Genomic DNA, 22081 nt, shown 5'->3' on the forward strand with positions numbered 1-22081 from the left:
CAAACCATTGCTGTATCATTCCAACCTGTTGTTCTCAGATTCTATCCTTTGTTGTAACATTCCAGTCTACCGTTCTCAGATTCGTATCCATTGTTGCAACGTTCCAATCTATTGCTGTCAGATTCGTGTCCATTGTTGCAACGTTCCAATTTATTACCCTTTGATTCAGAAGCTGTTTCTGGGGCTCTTGTCGTTGTTAATATCAGAGCTGATTCGCCTGCTGACACCAACGAAAACCAGATTGAAATGAATCCCTTATTAAGAGAAGAGGGAAACCCTCCAGTGACATAATTAAACTCCATGGAGACTGATCTTAAATTAAAGTCATTGAACAGAAATGATCAGATAACCCGTTTCAATCTATAGGTTTTTAATACTGCAGTGAAATACAATATCTACCCGATCTGGATTGTATGAATGGTGCTGAGGAATTAAAGCATTGTGTAAACGGTGGATGCATGCAGTGACCATAACTTTCAAACTTCCTCTAATATGGAAGAGGTAGAAATGGGTGACCAAAGGACAGAGCAAGAGTAGGAAGGCAGTGCAGATATCCCCTGCAGTCATCACCCTGCAAAACAGGTATACTGTTTTGATACTGTTGAGGGTGATGGCTCACCAGGGGAAGGCAGCGCATTAAGGTTCATTGCACCATGGCTGGCTCTGCTGCGCAGCAGGGCAGGAAGAAAAATGGCAGGGCTATAGTGATAGGAGACTCAATCGTATGGGGAATAGTAGGCGTTCTGCGGACGCAATCAAGACTCCAGGATGTATGTTGCCTCCCTGGTGCAAGGGGCAAGGATGCCTCGGAGCGGCTGCAGGGCATTCTGGGGGGGGGGGGGGGGGGAGGGTGAACAGCCAGCTGCTGTGGTGCACATAGTCCCAACGATATAGGTATAAAAAGGATGAGGTCCTACAAGCTGAATTCAGGGAGTTAGGAGTTAAACTAAAAAGTAGGACCTCAAAGGTAATAATCTCAGGATTGCTACCAGTGCCAAGAGCTAGTCAGAATAGGAATGTCAGGATAGATAGGATGAATGCGTGGCTCGGAGAGTGGTGGAAGAGGGAGGGATATCAAGTCCTGGGCATTGGAAACGTTCTGGGGGGAGGTGGGACCAGTACAAACCAGATGGTCTGTACCTGGGCAGGACTGGAACCAATGTCTTGGCGGAGGAGGGGGGGGTTTGCTAGAGTTGTTGGGGAGGGTTTAAACTAATGTGGCAGGGGGATGGGAACCTATGCAGGACGTTGGAAGGTCGTAAAACAGGGGCAGAAACAAAAGGAAGTAAGGGGGAAAGTGTAAGGCAGAGAACCCAAAGTTAAAAATCAAAAAGGGCGACAGTACAAGGTACAGTGACTGAGGGGAGCTCAGTGAACAGGCCCAGTAATACTAAAAGGAATAAAACTGGAGATGTTACGATTCAAACAGACGTAAAAAAAACAACATAAGTGTACTTTACCTGAATGCTCGTAGTATTCGGAATAAAGTAAATGAGTTGATGGCGCAAATCATCGTGAATGACTATGATTAGTGGCCGTTACTGAAACATGGTTAAAGGATGGTCACGACTGGGAGTTAAATATCCGAGGGTATCAAACTATTCGGAAGGACAGAGTGGATGGTAAGGGAGGTGGTGTAGCTCTGTTATTTAAGGATGACATCTAGGCAATAGTAAGGGATGACATTGGTGCTATGGAGGATAAGGTTGAATCCATTTGGGTGGAAATCAGGAATAGTAAGGCGAAAAAAATCACTCATAGGAGCAGTCTATAGCCCACCAAATAGTAACGTCATGGTGGGGCAGGCAATAAACAAAGAAATAACTGATGCATGTAGAAATGGTACAGCAGTTATCATGGCGGATTTTAATCTACATGTCGATTGGTTTAACCAGGTCGGTCAAGGCAGCCTTGAGGAGGAGTTTATAGAATGTATCCGCGATAGTTTCCTAGAACAGTATGTAATGGAACCTATGAGGGTACAAGCAGTCCCAGATCTTGTCCTGTGTAATGAGACAGGATTAATTCATGATATCATAGTTAGAGATTCTCTCGGAAGGAGCAATCACAATATTGGTGAAGGGTGAGAAGGTAAAATCAAATACCTTGATTTGATTGCACTGGGAAATTGCAAATGCTCTAGTGATAATTTACCAAAATTCACTAGACTCTGGGGTGGTCCCGGTGGATTGGAAATTAGCAAACGTGACACCACTGTTTAAAAAAGGAGGTAGGCAGAGGTAATTATAGGCCAGTGAGCTTAACTTCAGTAGTAGGGAAGATGCTGGAATCTATCATCAAGGAAGAAATAGCGATGCATCTGGATGGAAATTGTCCCATTGGGCAGACACAGCATGGGTTCATAAAGGGCAGGTCGTGCCTAACTAATTTAGTGGAATTTCTTGAGGACATTACCAGTGCAATAGATAACGGGGAGCCAATGGATGTGGGTGTATCTGGATTTCCAGAAAACCTTGGCAAGGTGCCACACAAAAGGTTGCTGCAATCAGATAAAGATGCATGGCATTAAGGGTAAAGTAGCAGTAAAGATTGGTTAATTAATAAAAAACAAAGAGTGGTGATTAATGGTGTTTCTCTGGTTGGCAATCAGTAGCTAGTGGTGTTCCTCAGGGATCCATGTTGGGCCCACAATTGTTCAAAATTTACATAGATGATTTGGAGTTAGGGACCAATTTGTGTCCAAATTTGCAGATGACACGAAGATAAGTGGTGAAGCGAAAAGTGCAGAGGATACTGGAAGTCTGCAGAGGGATTTGGATAGGTTAAGTGAATGGGCTAGGGTCTAGCAGATGGAATACAATGTTGACAAATGTGAGGTTATCCATTTTGGTAGGAATAACAGCAAACAGGATTATTATTTAAACAATAAATATTAAAGCATGCTGCTGTTCAGAGAGACCTGGGTGTGCTAGTGCATGAGTCACAGAAAGTTGGTTTACAGGTGCAACAGGTGATTAAGAAAGTGAATGGAATTTTGTCCTTCATTGCTAGAGGGATGGAGTTTAAGACTAGGGAGGTTATGCTGCAATTGTATGAGGTGTTCCTCTGTAAGGAAACAAAGGCCCAATTACCAGGACACTCGTTAATGGAAGATCTGCTGGACGCAGGCGAGCTATCGAAGCTGTGTGGACCTGTATGTTGCAGGAGGTACTCTGCCCCTTGAATGAGACAAGGAAGAAATGGGAGGACTCTGATCGAAGCACTTACACAGGGCAAACTGTGGCCATGGACAGAGCAGAGTCTAACACATCTAAGGATGGTGCACAGAGCGCAACTAACCAGAACCCGAAGTGTGGTTTGTTACCAGAGTTAGGGGGCAAATGTGAACGGTGCCACGGACCCCCGGCCACCAGACCCATATCCTCTGGGCTTGCCACAGGCTTGTCGGATACTGGAAGACATTTTTGGAGGCAATGTCAATGGTTGTGGGGTGAGGGTGGAATTATGTCAAAAGTGGCAGGTCTTCAGAGTTTCAGATCAGCTAGTAGCCGACCGCCCTACCTTTGCCTTCCTCATCTCCCAACGGAGAATCCTGCTGGCGATCAGCAGAAGCATACAAAAGGCAGACTGGCTGTCTGACCTGGTGCAATTTCTATGGAAGTAGCTTCCATAGGATGCGGAAGCTGTTCATCAATTGTTCTAAAATCTGTTTGCAGCCAGCAGCTAGTAGAGTAAGCGGGGTGGGGAAGCATTGAGGGCAGAGTGGGAACAATGAACCACGGGACAAAGAAGAAAAGAAGAGTGGGGGAGAGGGCGCAAAGTAGGTGCAAAAGCAGCCAAGAAAACAAGAGGGGCAAGGGTCCCAGCCGCAGGAGACGGATGATCACTTAGAACATAGAACAGTACAGCACAGAACAGGCCCTCGGCCCTCGATGTTGTGCCAAGCAATGATCACACTATTCAAACCCACGTATCCACCCTATACCCGTATATTTGACTAGCTGTCCCTTAAATGCCGCTATCAAACCTGCTCCCACCACCTCCCCAGGCAGTGTTCCATATATTTACCACCCTCTATGTAAAGAACTTGCCTCGCACATCTGTTCAAAAACTTTTCCCCACGCACTTTAAACCTATGTCCCCCTAGTACTTGACTCTCCTACCCTAGGAAAGAGCATCTGACTACCACTCTATCCATTCCACTCATAATCTTGTAAACTTCTATCAGGTCGCCTCTCAACCTCCATCGTTCCAGTGAGAAACAGACCGATTTTATCTAACCTCGCCTCATACCTCATGCCCTCCATACCAGGGAACATCCTAATAAACCACTCTGTACCCTCTCCAAAGCATTCTACATCCTTATGACACCAGACTTTCAACCCTTAACGTGTCCACTACATTTATAATCTAATTTCCTAAAATCTTACAATCGTCACGCCACCAATGTGTAAATTCAAGGTCTTATTTGAACTTAATTTCTAACATGTCCAATTCACACTAACATTAAGGCAAAATAAAACAGTTTGGTGGAGTAAATGATTCAATATTTAACAAGTTTCACCTACAAGAGGCAAGACAGTGCTTGTCCAGCATATTACGACTGTTAATTTCCAGGACAGCATGGGTGCTGATTGACATTCCATTCCTGTTCTTTCCCCGTAATTTCTGCTTCCCACTGGACAGCAGTCACGTGCTGCACAGATCGCTGAGTGAAAGTTTTTCCGTGGTAACTCATTCCAGCCATAATCCACAGCGTGATCATGATGATATTGCTTAATTAGCCGAAATTAGGCGAGGTTAAATCTCCATTTAGAACATAGAACATAGAACAGTACAGCACAGAACAGGCCCTTCGGCCCTCGATGTTGTGCCGAGCAATGATCACCCTACTCAAACCCACGTATCCACCCCATATCCGTAACCCAACAACCCCCCCCCCCCCCCTAACCTTACTTTTTAGGACTCTACGGGCAATTTAGCATGGCCATTCCACCTAACCAGCACATCTTTGGACTGTGGGAGGAAACCGGAGCACCCGGAGGAAACCCACGCACACACGGGGAGGACGTGCAGACTCCACACAGACAGTGACCCAGCCGGGAATTGAACCTGGGACCCTGGAGCTGTGAAGCATTTATGCTAACCACCATGCTACCGTGCTGCCCCTTCTGATGTTCTCTGCCCGGATGGGGTGATTATCACGTTTCAGTAGGCGCCTGATGTTTGATGTTCATTGCTTGTACTTGACAAAGCCTGTCTGGTAGTCTGGGAAAACCTCTGGCACGCAGATCTCCAACTGCCTGAGGGCAGCAGAGCAGAGCTACTGATCAGCTGTTCTGGGAAATTTGCATACGTGCAGTGCGGTCAGCCTAATTTGAAGGTGTACCTGCGAAGGAGACCCGAGGAGTTTGAGTGAAGGCAAGCATCCAGCAGAGGGCAACAGAGCAGAGCTACTGATCAGCTGTTCTGGGGAAATTTGCATACGTGCAGTGCGGTCAGCCTAATTTGAAGGTGATTTGTGGAGGGGCTGTTGTCAAGTGACAGTTAAACCCAAAACACTTCTTCAGTGTTTCCCACCCTACCTCCTCCTCTAACCAAAACAAAAACGACGGTCTTTGGGAAGCGGGAGCAGGGACATGTCGTGAAGGTAAGTGAGTGCCTTTAAATTTGCTTACCTTTCAGCGGGGGCAGGGTTTGAGGGAATATCAGGTAAGCTTTTCCTTTCTTTTCTTTTCTAGAGGTGATGTCAGGGAAGGCAGTACAATGCTCCTCCTGCAGAATGTTTGAGGTGAGGGACGCCGTCAGTGTCCCTGCTGATTTCATCTGTGGGAAGTGCACCCACTCCAGCTCCTCAAAAACCGTGTTAGGGACCTGGAACTTGAGCTGGATGAACTTCGGATTATTCGGGAGGCAGAGGGGGTCATAGATAGAAGCTTCAGGAAGGTAGTTACACCAAAGAATAAAGATAGATGGAAGACGGTGAGAGGGGCTGGGGGTAAGCAGTCAGTACAGGGACCCCCTGCGGTCGTTCCCCTTAGTAACAAGTATACCATTTGGATACTTGTGGGGGGACGACATACCAGGGGTAAGCCATGGGGTACGGGCCTCTGGCACGGAGTCTGTCCCTGTTGCTCAGAAGGGAAGGGGGGAAAGGAGTAGAACATTAGTAATTGGGGACTCAATAGTCAGGGGCACAGATTGGAGATTTTGTGGGAGCGAGAGAGACTCACGTTTGGTATGTTGCCTCCCAGGTGCAAGGGTACGTGATGTCTTGGATCGTGTTTCCGGGTCCTTAAGGGGAGGGGAGCAGCCCCAAGTCGGAGTCCACATTGGCACTAACGACATAAGTAGGAAAGGGGACAAGGATGTCAGGCAGGCCTTTAGGGAGCTAGGATGGAAGCTCAGAGCGAGAACAAACAGAGTTGTTATCTCTGGGTTGTTGCCCGTGCCACGTGATAGTGAGACGAGGAATAGGGAGAGAGAGGAATTAAATACGTGGCTACAGGGATGGTGCAGGCGGGAGGGATTCAGATTTCTGCATAGCTGTGGCTCTTTCTGGGGAAGGTGGGACCTCTATAGACAGGATGGTCTACATCTGAACCTGAGGGGCACCAATATCCTGGGGGGGGAGATTTGTTAGTGCTCTTTGGGGGGGGTTTAAACTAATTCAGCAGGGGCATGGGAAACTGGATTGTAGTTTTGGGGTACGGGAGATTGAGAGTATAGAGGTCAGGAGCACAGATGTGACTTCGCAGGAGGGTGCCAGTGTTCAGGTAGTGGTTTGAAGTGTGTCTACTTCAATGCCAGGAGTATACGAAATAAGGTAGGGGAACTGGCAGCATGGGTTGGTACCTGGGACTTCGATGTTGTGGCCATTTCAGAGACATGGATAGAGCAGGGACAGGAATGGTTGTTGCAGGTTCCGGGGTTTAGGTGTTTTAGTAAGCTCAGAGAAAGGGGCAAAAGAGGGGGAGGTGTGGTTCTGCTAGTCAAGGACAGTATTACGGTGGCGGAAAGGATGCTAGATGGGGACTCTTCTTCCGAGGTAGTATGGGCTGAGGTTAGAAACAGGAAAGGAGAGGTCACCCTGTTGGGAGTTTTCTATAGGCCACCTAATAGTTCTAGGGATATAGAGGAAAGGATGGCGAAGATGATTCTGGAAAAGAGCGAAAGTAACAGGGTAGTTATTATGGGAGACTTTAACTTTCCAAATATTGACTGGAAAAGATATAGTTCGAGTACATTAGATTGGTCGTTCTTTGTACAATGTGTGCAGAAGGGTTTCCTGACACAATATGTTGACAGGCCAACAAGAGGCGAGGCCACATTGGATTTGGTTTTGGGTAATGAACCAGGCCAGGTGTTAGATCTGGAGGTAGGTGAGCACTTTGGAGACAGTAACCACAATTCGGTGACCTTTGCGTTAGTGATGGAAAGGGATAAGTATACCCCGCAGGGCAAGAGTTATAGCTGGAAGAAGGGCAATTATGATGCCATTAGACATGACTTAGGATGTGTAGGTTGGAGAAGTAGGCTGCAAGGTTTGGGCACACTGGATATGTGGAGCTTGTTCAAGGAACAGCTATTGCGTGTTCTTGATAAGTACGTACCAGTCAGGCAGGGAGGAAGGGGTAGAGCGAGGGAACCGTGGTTTACCAAAGAAGTGGAATCTCTTGTTAAGAGGAAGAAGGAGGCCTATGTGAAGATGAGGCATGAAGTTTCAGTTGGGGCGCTTGATAGTTACAAGGAAGCGAGGAAGGATCTAAAGAGAGAGCTAAGACGAGCAAGGAGGGGACATGAGAATTCTTTGGCAGGTAGGATCAAGGAAACCCAAAAGCTTTCTATCGGTATGTCAGGAATAAAACAATGACTAGGGTAAGAGTAGGGCCAATCAAGGACAGTGGTGGGAAGTTGTGTGTGGAGGCTGAGGAGATAAGCGAGATACTAAATGAATACTTTTCGTCAGTATTCACTCAGGAAAAAGATAATGTTGTGGAGGAGAATGCTGAGACCCAGGCTATTAGAATAGATGGCATTGAGGTACGTAGGGAAGAAGTGTTGGCAATTCTGGACAAGGTGAAAATAGATATGTCCCCGGGGCCTGATGGGATTTATCCTAGGATTCTCTGGGAAGCCAGGGAAGAGATTGCTGAGCCTTTGGCTTTGATTTTTATGTCATCATTGGCTACAGGAATAGTGCCAGAGGACTGGAGGATAGCAAATGTGGTCCATTTGTTCAAGAAGGGGAGTAGAGATAACCCCGGTAACTATAGGCCGGTGAGCCTCACGTCTGTTGTGGGTAATGTCTTGGAGAGGATGATAAGAGATACGATTTATAATCATCTAGATAGGAATAATATGATTAGGGATAGTCAGCATGGTTTTGTGAAGGGTAGGTCATGCCTCACAAACCTTATCGAGTTCTTTGAGAAGGTGACTGAACAGGTAGACGAGAGTACAGCAATTGATGTGGTGCATATGGATTTCAGTAAAGCGTTTGATAAGGTTCCCCACGGTCGGCTATTGCAGAAAATACGGAGGCTGGGGATTGAGGGTGATTTAGAGATGTGGATCAGAAATTGGCTAGTTGAAAGAAGACAGAGGGTGGTGGTTGATGGCAAATGTTCAGAATGGAGTTCAGTTACGAGTGGCGTACCACAAGGATCTGTTCTGGGGCCGTTGTTGTTTGTCATTTTTATAAATGACCTAGAGGAGGGCACAGAAGGTTGGGTGAGTAAATTTGGAGACGACACTAAAGTCGGTGGAGTTGTAGACAGTGTGGAAGGATGTTGCAGGTTACAGAGGGACATAGATAAGCTGCAGAGCTGGGCTGAGAGGTGGCAAATGGAGTTTAATTTAGATAAGTGTGAGGTGATTCACTTTGGAAAGAATAACAGGAATGCTGACTATTTGGCTAATGGTAAAATTCTTGTTAGTGTGGATGAGCAGAGGTATCTCGGTGTCCATGTACATAGATCCCTGAAAGTTGCCACCCAGGTTGATAGGGTTGTGAAGAAGGCCTATGGTGTGTTGGCCTTTATTGGTAGAGGGATTGAGTTCCGGAGCCATGAGGTCATGTTGCAGCTGTACAAAACTCTGGTACGGCCGCATTTGGAGTATTGCGTACAGTTCTGGTCGCCGCATTATAGGAAGGACGTGGACGCTTTGATACGGGTGCAGAGGAGATTTACCAGGATGTTGCCTGGTATGGAGGGAAAATCTTATGAGGAAAGGCTGATGGACTTGAGGTTGTTTTCGTTAGAGAGAAGAAGAGGTGACTTAATAGAGGCATACAAAATGATCAGAGGGTTAGCTAGGATGGACAGTGAGAGCCTTCTCCCGCGGATGGAGGTGGCTAGCACGAGGGGACATAGCCTTAAATTGAGGGGTAAAAGATATAGGACAGAGGTAGATTTTTTACGCAAAGATTGGTGAGGCCGTGGAATGCCCTACCTGCAACATTGAGGGCATTTAAAAGTTTATTGGATAAACATATGGATGATAATGGCATAGTGTAGGTTAGATGGCCTTCAGTTTTTGACTTTCCATGTCGGTGCAACATCGTCGGCCGAAGGGCCTGTACTGCGCTGTATCGTTCTATGTTCTAGATAGGATGCAGAGCTGGGCTGAGATGTGGCAGATGGAGTTTAACCCTGCAAAGTTTGAGGTTGTCCATTTTGGAAGGACAAATATGAATGCAGAATACAGGGTTAACAGTAGGGTTCTTGGCAATGTGGAGGAGCAGAGAGGTCTTGGGGTCTACGTTCATAGATCTTTGAAAGTTGCCACTCAAGTGAATAGTGCTGAGAAGAAGGCCTATGGTTTGCAGAGGGATTGAATTTAAGAGTCGTGAGGTGATGATGCAGCTGTACAAAACCTTGGTAAGGCCACATTTGGAGTACTGTGTGCAGTTCTGGTCGCCTCATTTTAGGAAGGATGTGGAAGCTTGGGAAAAGGTGCAAAGGAGATTTACCAGGATGTTGCCTGGAATGGAGAATAGGTCTTACGAGGAAAGGTTGAGGGTGCTAGGCCTTTTCTCATTGAACGGAGAAGGATGAGGGGTGACTTGATAGAGGTTTATAAGATGATCAGGGGAATAGATAGAGTAGACAGTCAGAGACTTTTTCCCCGGGTGGAACAAACCATTACAAGGGGACATAAATTTAAGGTGAATGGTGGAAGATATAGGGGGGGATGTCAGACGTGGGTTCTTTACCCAGAGAGTAGTGGGGGCACGGAATGCACTGCATGTGGTAGTTGAGTTGGAAACATTAGGGACCTTCAAGCGGCTATTGGATAGGTACATGGATTGCGGTAGAATGATGGGGTGTAGATTAATTTGCTCTTAATCGAGGACAAAAGTTCGGCACAACATCGTGGGCCGAAGGGCCTGTTCTGTGCTGTATTTTTCTATGTTCTATGCCTTGCCAGGGCCTTTAAAGGATCTTTGCGTTTACGCTGAGTAGTGAGATGGGCCTGTGGAACCGCACTCAGTCGGGTCTTTGTTCGTTTTGGCTATCAGTGATCTCGAGGATTAATCTACTGTCGGTGGTATGGTGTCCCCTATTAGCCAATCCAGGAAGACCTCCTGCTGGTGTGGGCCAGTGCTGGTGTGAAGCTTTTGTATAAGTCTGCCAGGAATCCATAACACCCTGGCATCTTCCCCGCCTGCATGGAGTTGATAATCCCCATGATTTCACCCACTTCTAACAGTGCTTTCAGGTGCCTTCACAACTGGCAAGTCCAGTCTGTCCAGCAACTGGTTCATCCCTGTGTCCTCCTGGGGGGAAGGGGAGGGGGGTGGGGAGCTGGGAGGTGCACAGGCACTGGTAGAACATTGCGAAGGCTTTGTTTTTGGCATGACACTTAGCTTACCGCTACCATCCCTAACCTGGTCTATATCCCTCTTGGCTGCTTGCTTTCTCAGCTGGTGAGCCAACAGGTGGCTGACCTTGTCTCCATGTTCATAAAAGATCTCCTGTGTGTTGCGAGTTGGTGCACTGCTTTCCCCATGGAGAGCAGGTCAAAGTCCACCTGTAGCTTCTATTGTCTCCGCCAGTAGACCAATGGCCGAGGTCGGGGAGCACCATCCATACACCTCCCATACGGAGTCGACGAGATGTTGCTTAGCCAACCTCACCTTCCTATATTTGCGTGCCTTGTATGCAATAATTTACTCTCATATCATTGCCTTCAGTGTCTCCCATAACGTGCCGGTTTTGACTTTCCCATTGTGGTTGTTGGTAACGTTCCCGTCTGAGATGTTTGGTATCCGTTCACAGAATGCCTTATCGGCCAGGAGGGCCGTGTCCATCCTCCATTGGTGTGTTGTGCGCGATCCTTCTCCAACTACACATCCATGAATTTTGGAGCATGATCAGAGATTACGTTTGTGCAGTATTTTGCTCCTATTATCCTTGGAAACACTGCTTTTCCTATTGCAAAATTCGGCCTAGTGTATACACTGTGTAACTGAAAGAAGTCCTTTTCCCCTTGGTGTGTGAACCTCCATGGGTCCACTGCCCGTATCTGTTTGATTCCCCCCCCCCACCTAGGGTTTTATCTGTCTGTTCCTGGGTCCTGTATGCAGTTAAATATCCCGCCCTGCCGCTATGATTAGTCAGTGTGTGACTATGTCCGTGATTTCCTTCCTGAATTCCATATTGGTCCCGTTGGGAGCGTACATATTTAGAAGGGCCACTCGTTCACCTTCCAGTTCATCAGTAACCATGACGCATTGTCTGTAACCGTCCTCATTGCTGTCCGATCCAGATCCTTTATCTAAACCTGTCTCCTATTTTCCAAAGTCTACTTCCCTCTGTTCACCACCCGTTCATATATCTGTCTAGATGCATCTTAAATGATGCTATCGTGCCCGCCTCTACCACCTCCGCTGGCAAAGCGTTTCAGGCACCCACCACTCTCTGCGTAAAAAACTTTCCACGCACACCTCCCTTAAACTTTCCCCTCTCACATTGAAATCGTGACCCCTTGTAATTACACCCCCAATTTTGGAAAAAGCTTGTTGCTATCCACCCTGTCCATACCTCTCATAATTTTGTCGACCTCAATCAGGTCCCCCCTCAACCTCCGCCTTTCCAACAAAAACAATCCTAATCTACTCAACCTTTCTTCATAGCTAGCACCCTCCATATCAGGCAACATCCTGTTGAACCTCCTCTGCACCCTCTCCAAGGCATCCACATCTTTCTGGTAATGTGACGACCAGAACTGCACGCAATATTCCAAATGTGGCCTAACCAAAGTACTATACAACTGTGACATGACCTCCCGACTCTTGTACTCAATACCCCGTCCGATGAAGGCAAGCATGGCGTATGCCTTCTTGACCACTCTATCAACCGGTGCTGCCACCTGCAGGGTACAATGGACCTGAACTCCCAGATCTCTCTGTACATCAATTTTTCCCAGTACTCTTCCATTGACCATATAGTCTGCTCTTGAATTTGATCTTCCAAAATGCATCACCTCGCATTTGCCTGGATTGAACTCCATCTCCCATTTCTCTGCCCAACTCTCCACTCTATCTATATTTTGTTGTATTCTCTGGCAGTCCTCCTCATTATCTGCAACTCCACCAATCTTAGTATCATCTGCAAACTTGCTAATCAGACCACCTATACCTTCCTCCAGGTCATTTATGTACATCACAAACAACAGTGGTCCGAGCACGGATCCCTGTGGAACACCACTAGTCACCTTTCTCCATTTTGAGACACTCCCTTCCACCACTACTCTCTGTCTCCTGTTGCCCAGCTAGTTCTTTATCCATCTAGCTAGTACACCCTGAACCCCATACGACTTCACTTTTTCCATCAACCTGCCATGGGAAACTTTATCCAATGCCTCACTGTAGTCCATGTATATGACATCTACAGCCCTTCCCTCATCAATTAACTTTGTCACTTCCTCAAAGAATTCTATTAGGTTTGTAAGACATGACCTTCCCTGCACAAAACCATGCTGCCTGTCACTGATAAGTCTATTTTCTTCCAGATGTGAATAGATCCTATCCTTCAGTATCTTCTCCAACAGTTTGCCTATCACTGACGTCAAGCTCACAGGTCTATAATTCTCTGGATTGTCTCTGCTACCCTTCTTAAATAAAGGGACAACATTAGCAATTCTCCAGTCCTCCGGGACCTCACCCATGCTCAAGGATGCTGCAAATATATATGTTATGGCCCCAGCTATTTCGACCCTCGCTTCCCTCAGTAACCTGGGATAGATCCCATCCAGTCCTGGTCACTTGTCCACCTTAATGTCTTTTAGAATACCCAAAGCTTCCCCCTTCCGTATGACAATTTGATCTAGAATATTTAAACATCCATCCCTAGCCTCAACATCCATCCTGTCCCTCTCCTTGGTGAATACCGATGCAAAGTACTCATTAAGAATCCCACCCATTTCCTCTGACTCCACGCATAAATTCCCTCTTTTGTCTTTGTGTGGGCCAATCCTTTCTCTAGTTACCCTCTTGCTCCTTGTATACGAATAAAAGGCTTTGGGATTTTCCTTAACCCTGTTAGCCAAAGATATTTCATGACCCCTTTTAGCCCTCTTTATTGCGCATTTGAGATTCGTCCTACTTTCCCGCTATTCCTCCAAAGCTTCATCAGTTTTCAGTTGCCTCGATCTTATGAATGCTTCTTTTTTCATCTCAGCTAGTCTCACAATTTCACCCGTCATCCATGGTTTGCTAATCTTGCCATTTCTGTCTCTCATTTTCCCAGGGACATGTCTGCCCTGCACTCTAATCAACCTTTCCTTAAAAGACTCCCACATTTCAAATGTGGATTTACCCTTAAACAGCTGCTCCCAATCCACATTCCCTAGCTCCTGCCGAATTTTGTTATACTCTGCCTTTCCCCAATTTAGCATTCTTCCTTTAGGACCATTCTGGTCCTTGTCCATGAGTATTCTAAAACTTACGGAATTGTGATCGCTATTCCCAAAGTAATCACCGACTGAAACTTCAACCGGATTATTCCCCAATACCAGGACCAGTATGGCCCCTTCCCGAGTTGGACTATTTACATACTGCTTTAAAAAAACACTCCTGGATGCTCCTTACAAACTCTGGTCCATCTTCGCTTCCAACACTACATGAGTCCCATTCAATGTTGGGGAAGTTAAAATCTCCCATCACAACCACCCTATTGCTCCTACATTTTTCTATAATCTGTCTGCATATTTGTACCCCTTCATGCTCGCTTTTGGGAGGTCTGTAGTAAAGTTCCAACAATGTTACTACACCCTTCCTCCATAGTGTCCTCCTTAATCACAGCTGTGATATCATCTCTGACTAGTAATGCAACTCCTCCATCCCTTCTACCTCCCTCTCTATCCCTCCTGAAGCATCTATACGCTGGGATATTCAGTTGCCAGTCCTTCCCTTGCCTCAACCAAGTCTCAGTAATACCAATAACATCATATTCCCAGGTACTAATCCAAGCCCTAAATTCATCTGCCTTACCTGCTACACTTCGAGCATTAAAACAAATGCACCTCAGACCACCTGTCCCTTTGCATCTTCATCTCTTCCCTGTCTACTCTTCCCCTTAGTCACATTGAGTTTATTATCTAGTACCTTACTGGCTTTAGTTGCTGCCTCTTTACTGACCTCTAACTTCCTAATCTGGTTCCCATCCCCCTGCCACATTAGTTTAAAACCTCCCCAACAGTGTTAGCAAAACCTAGGACATTGGTTCCAGTCCTGCCCAGGTGTAGACCATCTGGTTTGTAATGGTCCCATCGCCCCAAGAACCAGTTCCAATGTCCCAAAAATCTGAACCCCTCCCTCCTGCACCATCTCTCAAGCCACGTATTCATTCTGACTATTCTTGAATTTCTACGGTGACTGTCCCGTGGCACTGGTAGCAATCCTGAGATTACTACCTTTGAGGTCCTTCTTTTTAACTTATCTCCTAACTCCCTAAATTCTGATTGTAGAACCTCATCCCGTTTTTTTCCCTATATCGTTGGTGCCTATATGCACCACGACAACTGGCTGTTCACCCTCCCCCTTCAGTATGCCCTGCAGCCGATCTGAGACATCCCTGACCCGTGCACCTGGGAGGCAACATACCATTCGGGAGTCTTGGTTTCTATCACAGAAACGCCTGTCTACCCCCCTTCCATATGAATCCCCTATGACTATAGCCCTGCCAATCTTTTACCCGCCCTTCTGTGCAGCAGAGCCAGCCACGGTGCCATGAGTTTGGCTACTACTGCCTTCCCCTGGTGAGTCATCTCCGCCAACAGTATCCAAAACGGTATACCTGTTTTGGAGGGAGATGACCGCAGGGGACATCTGTACTGCCTTCCTGCTCTTTCTCTGCCTTTTGGTCACCCATTCCCTGTCTCCCTCACCAATCATAATCTGCGGTGTGACCAACTCACTGAACGTGCTATCCACGACCTCCTCAGCATCGCGGATGCTCCAAAGTGAGTCCATCTGCAGCTCCAGAGCCGTCATGAGGTCTAACAGGAGCTGCAGCTGGACACACTTCCCGCACATGAAGGAGTCGGGGGCATCGGCCGCGTCCCTGAACTTCCACATTGAGCACGAGGACCATAACACGTGTCTGGGATCTCCTACCGTTTTTACCCTTTACCTTAACTGACTATAAATATAATATCAAATAATTAAAAAGTGAAAGGAAGAAAGGTTTTACTTACCAATCACAATACTCACCAACACACTAAGAGTTAAATTTCTCCCAGCTGCTGCTAATTGGAACACTTTCCTTACCAGCCAATCAGGTCACTGCTTGCTGAGATGTTACTCTTCAAAGTAAGTTTTGAAAGTATTAAAGAGGTAAACTTACCTTACCAACGACCCCTCGCCACTGCTTCCGCCGAAAATCTGAAGTTTGCTGCTCCTTATCACCACAGTCTTTTTTATTTGGTTAGAGGAGGAGGGCGGGTGGGAAACATTAGTGTCTCGGGTTTAGCCGCAGCCCAAATATATCAGTTCACTCACCTTCCCAGAGCGCAATTCGACCGCTCCCACTCAGCTCCTCCCATGCACTGCTCCTGCAAGGTAAGTTTTTAAAATAGGAAAACTTACCTTTCCAACAGCCCCCTGCTTACTTCTCTCGCTGAAAAAGCACACTCCGCGCTCCTGAATGAAGTCTCAGCCCTGTCTCTCCGCTCTTTTATGAAGTCTCCTCACCTTCCCAGAGCTAGTAATATTACACAAGATTTTAGATATATAAAAGGCAAGACAGGACATTGGTCAACTGGAAAATGAGGCTGGATAAGTGGTACTGGGGAAGAAGGTAATGACAGAGGGACTGAATAGGTGCTTTGCATCAGACTTCACCGTGCAAGACACAAGTATGGATTTAAGAGAGTCAGGGCGCAGAGGTGTGTCCTGTGACCATCACTAAGGAGAAGGTGCTCGACAGGCTGGAAAATCTGAAGGTGGATAAATCATTGGATCGGGTAGACTACACACCAGCATTCTGAAGGAAATTGCTGATGTGATTGTGGAGGCATTGGTGAGGATCTTTCAGGAATCACTGGAGCTGGGACCGATCTCACTGCAAAATGGTTAATTTTTGTGTTAAGTAGAAGGGAGGCAGAGGACTGGATATAGATCTGTTGGCCTGAGTTAGTTTGTTGGTACTATTTTAAAGTCCTTCATTAAGTATACGTTTGCCGAGTGCTTGAAACTGCATGGCAAAATAAGCTAAGTCCGCATGGCTTCGTCAAGGGGAGGTCATGCCTGAAAACTTTGTTAGAATTCTTTGAGGAGGCAATGATGAAGTAGAGAAGGAGTAACCAATGGATGTGACCCACTTGGATTTCCACAAGGCCAATTAACAAGATGCCATACAGGAGGCTGCTAAACACGTATGGACGCCATGGTGTTAGGGGTTTACTGGCATGGATAGAGAATTGGGACCACAATTATTTACTATATGTATTAACAATCTGGAAGAAGGAATGGAGGGCACTGTTGCTAAGTTTGCAAATGAAACAAATATATTTGGATTTGTGTTTATTGTCACGTGTACCAAGGTACAGTGAAAAGTAGTGTTTCGTGGACAGTCCACACAGATTTGATTTGATTTGCTTTATTATCACATGTACCAATGTACAGTGAAAAGTATTATTCTGTGGCCGAGGAACGTACACTTAGAACATAGAACATAGAACGATACAGCGCAGTACAGGCCCTTCGGCCCACGATGTTGCACCGACATGGGAAGTCAAAAGCTAAATGCCATCTAACATCCACTATGCCATTATCATCCATATGCTTATCCAATAAACTTTTAAATGCCCTCAATGTTGGCGAGTTCACTACTGTTGCAGGTAGGGCATTCCACGGCCTCACTACTCTTTGAATAAAAAACTTACCTCTGACCTCTGTCATGTATCTATTACCCCTCAATTTATGGCTATGTCCCCTCGTGCTAGCCACCTCCATGCGCGGGAGAAGGCTCTCACTGTCCACCCTATCTAACCCTCTGATCATTTTGTATGCCTCTATTAAGTCACCTCTTAACCTCCTTCGCTCTAACGAAAACAACCTCAAGTCCATCAGCCTTTCCTCATAAGATTTTCCCTTCATACCAGGCAACATCCTGGTAAATCACATCTGCACCCGTTCCAGCTTCCACGTCCTTCCAAAAATGAGGCGACCAGAACTGTACGCAATACTCCAAATACGGCCATACCAGAGTTTTGTACAGCTGCAACATGAACTCATGGCTCCGGAACTCAATCCCTCTACCAATAAAGGCCAACACACCATAGGCCTTCTTCACAACCCTATCAACCTGGGTGGCAACTTTCAGGGATCTATGTACATGGACACCGAGATCCCTCTGCTCATCCACACTGCCAAGAATTTTACCATTAGCCAAATATTCCGCATTCCTGTTATTCTTTCCAAAGTGAATCACCTCACACTTCTCTACATTAAACTCCATTTGCCACCTCTCAGCCCAGCTCTGCAGCTTATCTATGTCCCTCTGTAACCTGCAACATCCTTCTACACTGTCTACAACTCCACCGACTTTAGTGTTGTCTGCAAATTTACTCACCCAACCTTCTGTGCCCTCCTCTAGGTCATTTATAAAAATGACAAACAGCAACGGCCCCAGAACAGATCCTTGTGGTACGCCACTCGTAACTGAACTCCATTCTGAACATTTGCCATCAACCACCACCCTCTGTCTTCTTTCAACTAGCCAATTTCTGATCCACACCTCTAAATCAGCCTCAATCCCCAGCCTCCGTATTTTCTGCAATAGCCGACCGTGGGGAACCTTATCAAATGCTTTACTGAAATCCATATACACCACATCAACTGCTCTACCCTCGTCTACCTGTTCAGTCACCTTCTCAAAGAACTCAATAAGGTTTGTGAGGCATGACCTACCCTTCACAAATCCATGCTGACTATCCCTAATCATATTATTCCTATCTAGATGATTATAAATCGTATCTCTTATAATCCTCTCCAAGACTTTACCCACAACAGACGTGAGCCTTACCGGCCTATAGTTACCGGGGTTATCTCTACTACCCTTCTTGAACAAAGGGACCACATTTGCTACCCTCCAGTCCTCTGGCACTATTCCTGTAGCCAATGATGACATAAAAATCAAAGCCAAAGGCTCAGCAATCTCTTCCCTGGATTCGCAGAGAATCCGAGGATAAATTCCATCAGGCCCCGGGGACTTATCTATTTTCACCTTGTCCAGAATTGCCAACGCTTCTTCCCTACGCACCTCAATGCCACCTATTCTAATAGCCTGGGTCTCAGCATTCTCCTCCATAACATTATCATTTTCCTGAGTGAATACTGACGAAAAGTATTCATTTAGTATCTCGCTTATCTCCTCAGCCTCCACACACAACTTCCCACCACTGTCCTTGACTGGCCCTACTCTTACCCTAGTTATTCTTTTATTCCTGACATACCTATAGAAAGCTTTTGGGTTTTCCTTGATCCTACCAGCCAAAGACTTCTCATGTCCCCTCCTTACTCGTCTCAGTTCTCTCTTTAGATCCTTCCTCGCTTCCTTGTAACTATCAGGGGCTGGTTTAGCACACAGCTAAATCGCTGGCTTTGAAAGCAGACCATGGCAGGCCAGCAGCATGGTTCAATTCCCGTCCCAGCCTCCCCAGACAGGCGCCGGAATGTGGCGACTAGGGGCTTTTCACAGTAACTTCATTGAAGCCTACTTGTGACAATAAGCGATTTTCATTTCATTTCATTTTCATTTCATTTCATCAAGCGCCCCAACTGAAACTTCACGCCTCATCTTCACATAGGCCTCCTTCTTCCTCTTAACAAGAGATTCCACTTCTTTGGTAAACCACGGTTCCCTTGCTCTACCCCTTCCTCCCTGCCTGACTGGTACGTACTTATCAAGAACACGCAATAGCTGTTCCTTGAACAAGCTCCACATATCCAGTGTGCCCAACCCTTGCAGCCTACTTCTCCAACCTACACATCCTAAGTCATGTCTAATGGCATCATAATTGCCCTTCCCCCAGCTATAACTCTTGCCCTGCGGGGTATACTTATCCCTTTCCATCACTAACGTAAAGGTCACCGAATTTTGGTCACTGTTTCCAAAGTGCTCACCTACCTCCAGATCTAACACCTGGCCTGGTTCATTACCCAAAACCAAATCCAATGTGGCCTCGCCTCTTGTTGGCCTGTCAACATATTGTGTCAGAAAACCCTCCTGCACACATTGTACAAAGAACGACCCATCTAATGTACTCGAACTATATCTTTTCCAGTCAATATTTGGAAAGTTAAAGTCTCCCATAACAACTACCCTGTTACTTTCGCTCTTTTCCAGAATCATCTTCGCCATCCTTTCCTCTACATCCCTCGAACTATTAGGTGGCCTATAGAAAACTCCCAACAGGGTGACCTCTCCTTTCCTGTTTCTAACCTCAGCCCATACTACCTCGGAAGAAGAGTCCCCATCTAGCATCCTTTCCGCCACCGTAATACTGTCCTTGACTAGCAGCGCCACACCTCCCCCTCTTTTGCCCCCTTCTCTGAGCTTACTAAAAGACCTAAACCCCGGAACCTGCAACAACCATTCCTGTCCCTGCTCTATCCATGTCTCTGAAATGGCCACAACATCGAAGTCCCAGGTACCAACCCATGCTGCCAGTTCCCCTACCTTATTTTGTATACTGGCATTGAAGTAGACACACTTCAAACCACCTACCTGAACACTGGCACCCTCCTGCGAAGTCAAATCTGGGCATGTACACTGTACGTACATCGTAGACACAAAAGCATAATCAACAGAGAACATTGACAAATGGTACAGTGACAAAAAGTGATTGGTTACAGTGCGGAACAAGGGGCCAAACAAAGCAAATACATGAGCAGAGCAGCAAGGGCATCGTGAATCTTACAGGGAACAGATCAGCCCGAGGGAGGAGTCGTTGAGGAGTCTTGTAGCTGTGGGGAAGAAGCTGCTCCTATGTCTGGATGTGCGGGTCTTCAGACTTCTGTACCTTCTGCCTGATGGAAGGGTCTCTGATAATACTATCTGCCTTCCTCAGGCAGCAGGAGGTGCCGACATTATCAATGTGGGGGGTGGCAAGCTTGTGTGATGTGTTGGGCTGAGTTCACCACGCTCTGCAGTTTCTTGAGATCTTGGGCCGAGCAGTTGCCATACCAGGCTGTGATGCAGCCCAATCGGATGCTCTCTATCGCACATCTGTAGAAGTTTGTGAGAATCGATGCAGACATGCCAAATTTCTATAGCTTCCGTAGGAAGTAGAGACGTTGTTGGGCTTTCTTGACTTTTGCATCAACGTGAGTGGACGAGGACTGACTGTTGGTGATGGTGACCCCCAGGAACTTAAAGCTCGACCAGCTCCATTTCGGAGCCATTGATGCAGACGGGAGTGTAATATATGAAAGAAAATATCAAACATATAATAGGTACAGACATCTGGTGAAGCGTATGGAGTGTAGTACTACTCAGTAGAGAAGATGGTGGAGATATCAGTTCAGTCCATAAGATGGTAATTCAGGAGTCTGGGAACAGAGGGATTAAGCTGTTTGTGAATCTGTTAGTGCCTGTTCTCAGACTTCTGTATCTTCTCCCCGATGGAAGAGGTTGGATGGGAGAAGAACTCGGTGGGAGGGCTCTTTGATTATCTTACCCAATTCCTCAAGGCATCAGGAGGTGTAGACAGAGTCAATGGATAGGAGGTGGGTTTGGGTGATGGATTGGGCTGTGTTCAGGCCGAGTACGGTCTATTTTGAGGTGTAGCAGAGACTTGAACCCGAGGGGGCAGACTCAAATTGAAGGGACGAACGTATCAGTCATGATCCAATGGCGAAGCAGACTCTGGCCTAATCCCGCTTCTCTAACTTATATTTTTATGAATCGGTGCATCCTGTTCTTTTCTTATTTTTTTACTTTATCAGAGTTACAAAGCCAGAGCTCCGAGTGTGAACAGGGACAAACACCTAATCCATCTCCTTGCCTGCTCCAAAATACAATTGAAATAGAATCCAATTAATGGTCCCCACAAGTGAGACATCGCCGATCCAGGCATTGCACCTGACCTCACGCAGTGTATCATGTTACATAGGGAACTAGAGATAACCATGCAGCTGCATCAGGTTATAATCAAAACACTAGGGGACAGGCAGCAAGAAATGTGGACTGAGTCAATGGATGGGTGGGGCGGGTTCGTGTGAAGGACTGGGCTGGGTCCACGACTCTGAGGTTTCTTACGGTCTTGGGCCGAGCAGTTTCCATACCAGGCTGTGATGCAGCAGGATAGGCTGCTTTCTATGGCGCACCTGTAAGAATTAGTAATAGTCAATGCTGAAATGCTGATTTTGTTTTTTTTCCTGCAGTATAGGCGCTATTGTGGTTTCTTGATAGGAGCATTGATGTGTGCGGTTGGATCAGAACAGATTTTTGGTGATGTACACTCCGAGCAATATGAAGCTGTGAACCATCTCCACCTGGCCACCATTGATGGAAACATGGGTGTGTACATTGCTTCGCTTCCTGAAGTCAACGACCGGCTCCTTTGTTTTGCTGATGTTAAACGAGAGATTGATGTCGTTACACCA

Source organism: Scyliorhinus canicula, chromosome 21 (assembly GCF_902713615.1).
Source record: "Scyliorhinus canicula chromosome 21, sScyCan1.1, whole genome shotgun sequence".
In the NCBI taxonomy this organism is placed as follows: domain Eukaryota; kingdom Metazoa; phylum Chordata; class Chondrichthyes; order Carcharhiniformes; family Scyliorhinidae; genus Scyliorhinus; species Scyliorhinus canicula.